Source organism: Panthera onca, chromosome F2, assembly GCF_046562875.1.
Source record: "Panthera onca isolate mPanOnc1 chromosome F2, mPanOnc1 haplotype 2, whole genome shotgun sequence".
NCBI classification, from domain to species: domain Eukaryota; kingdom Metazoa; phylum Chordata; class Mammalia; order Carnivora; family Felidae; genus Panthera; species Panthera onca.
The window spans coordinates 41003547-41010698 of NC_138356.1; the positions used below are offsets into that span (position 1 = coordinate 41003547).

General features: G+C 48.1%; 1 long non-coding RNA gene across 1 annotated transcript; it reads left to right on the forward strand.

Annotated features, from left to right (window-relative positions):
- The first annotated feature begins 1147 nt into the window (after positions 1-1147).
- Positions 1148-4519, forward strand: LOC132664815 (uncharacterized). Its single transcript, XR_009603857.3, has 3 exons — positions 1148-2141; positions 2518-2618; positions 4040-4519. It is a non-coding gene; the product is annotated as an uncharacterized LOC132664815 (long non-coding RNA).
- Positions 4520-7152: the final 2633 nt, after the last annotated feature.

Sequence of the window (7152 nt, forward strand, 5' to 3'; positions counted from 1 at the left end):
CTATTCTCTCTTGGTCTCTGAGCTCCCTACAGGCTGGGGAATGTGGTGGCCACAGAGTCTGTGAGGAGTGGATGAGCGATCTATGCCGTGTCTCTTACTTCCCGGGGCAGACGTGCAGCTCTGTGAAAATGCCCAATGTGGTGGGCATGCTCCCAGCTGCCAACAGCCCAACCTGAAGTGCAACCGTGTACACTCGGGCCCAAGAAAAGGGAGCTTCCAAGGTCACTGACAAATGACAAAGATGTCTAATGGTGATCAAGGCATTTACAGGCCCCTCTGGCTTCACCCATCACCTCTGGTAAAATGGTGTGTGCACTGACCCCTTTCAGAAGAACAACTGGGCCTGTTATATCATTCCTTTGTCCCATTTCCTCTGTGTCCTATTTTAGAAAAGAGAATTGGATTCAGCCTTGATGACCCTCATATTTTTCCTTACGATGTCTGCTCTAGAGGTATTGTCCATTGTCAATTTAAGAGTTTAGGAGACTGTATTTAGATTTTTTTTCATTTTGAGGGAGGGGAAATAAATCTTAGCAAGAGGTAATGTGACAGTAATATAGTAACAGGGTCCAACTGATTTAATTACTCACGGAAGTTTCCCACTGGTACCAGGAAGGGATTTGTACCAAACTCAGGGTGGGATGTGAGTCACCGTGAATCATGAACCACATAACCTCATAGAATTCCTCAGATTGGAATCACATCACCTTATCAACAGGAAAGGTGTCTGCCTCAGTCTCTGTTTCTCTCTCGACAGAGATTATATCCAGCTGCCAATCATCCCAGCTGGAGAAACACAGTCAGGCTGTAGATGGTCTAAAGTGGCAAATAATTTTAAGATGTCTGTTCCCTTTGCCTTCAAATATTGAGTGCTTTTTTGGGAGGGGCTGAGACTATCCTGTCAAAGGGCATTCAGACAGAGGAAATCTCTACAGCAAATGCTCTAAAGGGAGGATTAATTTAGCATGTGTGAGAAATAGTGTCAGTGTGGCCTCAGCAGAATGGATGGGAAGAGAAGGTACAAGGTGAGGTTATAGAGGTAGGTCAGGGGGCACTCCTGCCAGGGTAGGAGAGTGATTATGGCGGCGGGGGGGAGGGGGGGGATTCGAGTAAGAGCAGGGAGAAGAGTAAGGTGATGATGGCAGTTCCAAAACAAGATAAAGGGGTTTGGGTTAAGGTGGTAGGAGGGGAGATGGAGAGAGGGGGTGGATTTGGGGTAAGTTTTGAGATGCAGTTGACAGGACAGGCCATGGATTAAATGATGATGGCAGGAAGGGGTTGCAGAAAAAAAGAACAATCTAAGATAACTCCTAAAGGCATGCCTAGGAAGCAGGCCTTTTTAGGGGAAGGGAGAGCACGACTGAAGAGTCTTGTTTTGGCCATATGAATATGGAGTGACCACTAGGCATCTCTAAGTGGCGATGTCCTGTAGGAAGCTGGATATGTAAGTGTGGGATTTCTCAAGGAGGTCAAGGCTGGTGATAAATATTTGGGCATTATTGGCTTCCAGGTGGACTTAAAGCCTTAAAACTAGACAAGGAATCACCTGGAGAGAGGGGAAAGGGGAGAAGCAGGAGGATCAGATCAAGTCTGCTGAGGAGAAGCCAAGGAGGAGGAAGGAGGGGAAGGAATGTCAGGGACACTGAGAGAGAAGAACGTTTCAAGGAGGAGACAGAGACAGCTGTGTTGAGCATGGCACACGGGCCAAGGAAGATGGTCCTGGATGAGCGTCCCCTGGATTATGCTACATGTAGACCATTGGTGACCTAGACAAAGGCAGAGGCTGCCTGTAGAGAGTTTGGGGACAGAAAACTGGCTGAAGAGGAGTGACGACATAATGGGACCTAGAAGTTGACCCAGGACTGTAGAACATTATCCTATTTAACTGTCATAATCATGATGTGAAGGAGGCATTGTTTTCACCCCATTTAAAGATCCAAATATGGAGACTTGGGATCATGAGGTCACTAAGGGTTGGAGTAGCCTTTGACTCAGTTTGAGTTCTTAGCCTCTCTTCTTTTACTGCCTCGCACTCCACCCCACCCTCTAATTCCACAGCTCCCTGGAGCAAGGATTAGCTGCATAGGATCACCTAGAGGAAGAAAGAAAACAAATGAAGGGAAATTTCTCTGTGGAATGTGGTAAGCAGGGCTTACAGAGGGAGGGATGATGTCACCGCGCCAGCAGAGGTATAGGCTGTGCAATTGCTCTCGCAGTCTTGCCTCCAGCAACTCCACATCAGCCCATTTGTCATCCCCCTATCTTAAACAAACTGCCCCGCAGTCTAGAAAGAACGACAGCTACATTCCAGAGGATCCAATTTTGCCTTGTAGAGTATAGACATCCATGGCACGGGCCTTGAAATAGCCCAGCAGGGGGAATGATTGAAACTCCAGGGGCTGTGCCTTTATATATAGCCTTGAAACAGTAACGTTAAATCTTACTAATGCCACACTTCCCACCTAACCTATCCCATAAGAAAGGAAAGAAATCTGATCAGAGTGAGGTCCTCAACAGGAACAAGAAATAGGCGAGGGATCAGCACTTTATTCCAGAAGGAATCACAGCCGAAAAAACTGTTGCACAGGAGACATGAGGCTCATTCTTCTTCTGTAAAGGTGAGCTCAAAAACCCTGTCAGAGAAGTCTCATCTTCTTGGACTGTGTTTTCTTTTCTTTTCTTTTCTTTTCTTTTCTTTTCTTTTCCTTTTCTCTTCTCTCCTCTCCTTTCCTTTCCTTTCCTTTTTATAAGTTTATTTATTTCTTTTGAGAGAAAGAGAGAGGGAGAGAGAGAGAGTGCACACAAGAGAGACAGTGAGCATGAGCAAGAGGGGAGCAGAGATGGGGGAGAGATAATCCCAAGTAAGCTCCACCTTGTCAACCCAGTCTAACCCAGGGCTCAATCTTACGACCGTGAGATCATGACTTGAGCCAAAATCAAGAGTTGGACGCTTAACCAACTGAGCTACCCAGGTGTTCCTGGAGTGAGTTTTCTTAAACATAAAATGAGGAGCAAAGACTCAATATCTGGTTTTCGATATTTGTTTACCCCTAAGCACAGGCTCTGTTTCTGAAACTGAAATTTACATGGTGCTCCAGTAAATTTATGTCAGTGTGAAGGGCATGTGCCGCTCGCACCAAACCAAGGAGGGTCTTTGGTTTAAGTTCAGAGTCCAGCACCATTCCTCCTGAAATGAAGGACCATTTACAGTGAGGGTGGCTTCACATACAAGGTAAACAGCTGCAGGTGGAACTCGAAAGACAAACACTTCTGAGTATTGTAATTGTAGGGTCTCGTGTACCCCAAGTAGCAAAGCCCATGGCCAAGCTTAGGGGGGAAAGGCTGTTCTACAAAGCATAGGGTCTGCTAAGAGGAACAATAACCTCCTTTGATCTGAAGCTGTCTGGTTAACTAGTGTTCTCCTTGGCAAGGTTATTCCCCGACTCCCCTCCCCCAGAATGGCTCTTTCTAATAGGAGGCTGATCTGGAGGAGGGGTCCTAGTTCACCTCCCAGCCTCCACCTGCAAAGCTCAGAGAACCTTAGAGGGCCCATGGACAATTTGAGGGCAAATTACCAGAACCCAAGATCAGAGCCTCATCCTCCTCATTTATTTTTGTAAATTAAGTGGGACAGCAAGCCCAGAGTAAGCACTTGAAGGAGTAAAGGAAGGAGAGGTCCTCTTCTGGAGAGAAAGTGAGGTTGGGAGGGAGGTGACACCCAGGGGGTCTCTCTCTTTGCAGAGGGATGGAACTGGAAGGACCATCTTTGGCAAAGTAAAGAACATCTGAGCTCGAGAGAGGGTTGTCTTTATCCTGTCTCCGCCCTGATACCTACCTGGCCTTTTAGTAAAGAATCCCTCCACCATGGTCTTGCCAGTTTGGTCTGGAGGAGGCCTGTAAGGCAGGCTGCCCAGGGAAGGTACAGGTTTTGTACCAGTTCTCTGGGAGGGGGTCAAAAGGAGCTAGTGCTGCATGGGCACCGCTCCCTCTGCCTGCCCCATCATACGGAATCACAAGCAGACTCTCCACTCATTCGTAGGAGCAAAGAGGGAAGTACATACTTGGAGATGAAGAGGAGGGTCTTGCCACTCTGGAGTGAACTCTGGTTGAACCATAGATGGGGAAGCCTTGCACCTTGCTTGGGTGGCCAAGAGGACTCTAGAAGGCTTACCGGCAGCAACCCGGAGGCCTATGGGAGGCAGGGCTGTCAGGAGCAGAAACGGCACCGTGGCGGAGCGTGGACTTTGGAGCCCGGATGCCAGAATGCAAGTCTTGGCTCAGTCACTTAGGACTCTGACCTAAGACAATTTCCCTGGCCTCTCTAGGCTTCTTTGCTCGTTAATGAGAGAGAGATAAAACTACATCACGGGGGTGGGGGTTGGGATTGAATGAGTGTATCTATAAATGAGTTCAAATGTAAAGTGCTTACAAAAACGCATGGCAGGAGTGAGCGGGCATTAAATTGTCTTTTATTGTCTTGAGGCTGCATGGCAAGTGCATCGCTAATGTGATTTTATGTCTAGAGAGGTCAAAGGTCCTCTCAAGCTGCTACGTGGTTTTCCCATGGTTCTTGCCTCCCATCTGGTCTCCTATGGGACCCCTCAAAGATCCTTTGTGAATCCTTTGTGATGATCTTAGTATCCCTTTCGGGTGTAAGGGCCCGTGTGTGGTCAAGAATACTTCCAGAAAGTAGCTTAGTCCACACCACCTACTTTGAAGGTAAAGTGTGCCCTTTGGGTCCCTCATCAAAAAAGGCACATCCAGCACTAGGCCTAAGCCACATGGTGTTTTCCAAACTTCCCTGAGTCCCTGTTGAGTCCCCTTCTGACTTGTCCTGAAGCACCCTGGCCATCCCCATGCCTCAGTTGTCCTGAGCACCCACCTGGGCCTCCCCAGACCCTCCCAGTTTCGTTTCTGCTGGTGCTGGGCATCCTGTTCCCCCTCTCCCAGCTTGTAGCCACAGGGGTGGGGCCGGTTCAAACCTTGGATTAATCTCCCACCAACAGGCACCCTCACATCTAGCGTCCCTCAAATGTCTCCTTCCCGAGGAGGCCATACAGTCTACTCTGACTAAAGTGTCATCCTCCACTCCCACCTCCAAAGGAGGGTATAGCCAGGTCAAGACCACATGGACTTTTCTCCTTCAACGTGGTGGCTTCCCTGACCTCGAAAGAGTATGGTGATCCTCTTTGCTTTTGTGAATATTAAAATGCCACCACACCCCTCCAGCATTAACGCAAGCGGATTTAGAGCCTCTATTTCAAAACCCATTTAATAGGAGAAGAAACACAAAAAAGAAACCATTCCCGAGGTTGTTAGGGTCCGCTCTGAGGCCCACAAGCCCCTCCCAATGCTAAGGCGCCTGCTTCATGATAAAAGTCCTGCAATTCGGGTGCATGTGGGAATCACCTGCAGAGTTTTGAAAAACCACTGATGCCTGGCGGTAAGTCTGAGGTTGGGGGAAGCCTGGGCACCAGGGTTTTTTAAACTCCCCAAGTAATCAAATGTGCAGCCAAGATTAAGAACCACAGACCTACTGATTAAAAAGTGCTGATGTGACTCTTAGAAATCATTGGTCCTTCTGAGGTAGGCCTGTGCATTTTTTCAAAGCACGCCAGGAGTTTCTAGTGTGCGGCCACAGTGGAGAGAATCATCACTTTGACCAGTGGTTCTCAAAGTGCGGTCCCCAGTCCCGCAGAGTCAGCACCACCACCCGGAAACTTGTTAAAAATGCAAATTCTCCGGCCCCACCCCAGGCAGACTGGCTCAAACTTCTATCTGTGGTGGAAAACATGTTTAGCGGGGGAGGCACACCGTATGTATTTACAAACTGCCACACACCGTTGTCTATGCTTTTCTATAAATAGAAATACAGGGGACTCCATCTGGATTCCGCCTTCCTCTTTTGCACTGAAGAGACGTGCTTCATCATTGACGACAGGTGAAGGAAGGTTTGGCAGGAGGCAGATTTGTTGCCCACCCACAGACAAGTGAAGGGCTGGGGGGAAGGCAAGAGGAGAATTGAGGGAAAGTGTAAATGTAGAGGTCTGTGCGTTTGGGGTGGGTTTCCTGCTTGTATCGTTTTCCAGTTCTGGAATGTTTCATCTGCCAAGCCCGTCTAAACATTTAAGTGCACCTGGCATTTTTAAGTTTTTAGTGTCAAACTGATTTTCTCGGAGCTCAAGCCAGACTTTCCTGGTAACCAGGCAACCTTTCTAAACCATGGGTAACAAGAGATTCCAGCCAATGTGTCAAATCCTGGTTTGGGTCTATCTTTTGCATTAGTACCTTTTGAGACACTTTGGTAAAAGCTGAGGGAGGAACATGAGAGAAGAAGCTACAGAGAATACCCGTGGGGAAAAGCCAGGTACCACTATAAAAGCCAAGCTGACCTGGGGCCCACCTCCGTGAGAGCCCCATGTGAGGAGGAGGTTGGGGTGGGGGGAAGGAGCCAGAAACTCTGCACAGGACCCTGGTCTCTCCCTCCCTCTATATGATACATATGCGAAGGGGACAAGTCAACAAGAGTGACTTCCAGGATAAAATGGACTAAATTGTGTTAAGATACATCCCAAAGCTCATGTTTCACAAAATCACAGTTAAGGAAAATTGGTGTTGATGCCCCTTTAGGGATATGAACCCCGCACCCCCCCCCCCACCGGCTTGAAGGACTGCTCAAAGACGTTTTACAAAGCAAAGCCCATTAAAAGGGATTTTGACACGAGAAGCTTGAGTTTTGATGATTGAATGTGCCTGAAAACAGTTCCTGAGCCACATTGGTGCATGGGGCTCCCTGATCATCAGTGAGAAGGCTGAGCCGAGACCACAGAGCCTTCTGTTGTCAGAGACACAGCTGTCTTCACAGAGAAGTTCCTGCGTTTCCGTGGGTGGGGAAACACAGTCACCTGAGAAATTCCTTCAAATGCAGGTTCTTGGGTCCCTGCCTCAAAGATACTGGTTCAGGAGGCATAGGTTAGGACTTCAGCCTCCACATTTAAAGAAATTTCCCACTGATATTGATGCTGATGGTTTGAAGACCTCCTTTTGAGAAGCACTGCTTTATGTGAGTTCTACAGAATTGGCCCCAATTCTGTGTAGACCTGTAGACGTGCAGACCTCATCTGCCTGAGGTCTGCACGTCCTTGTTCCTAT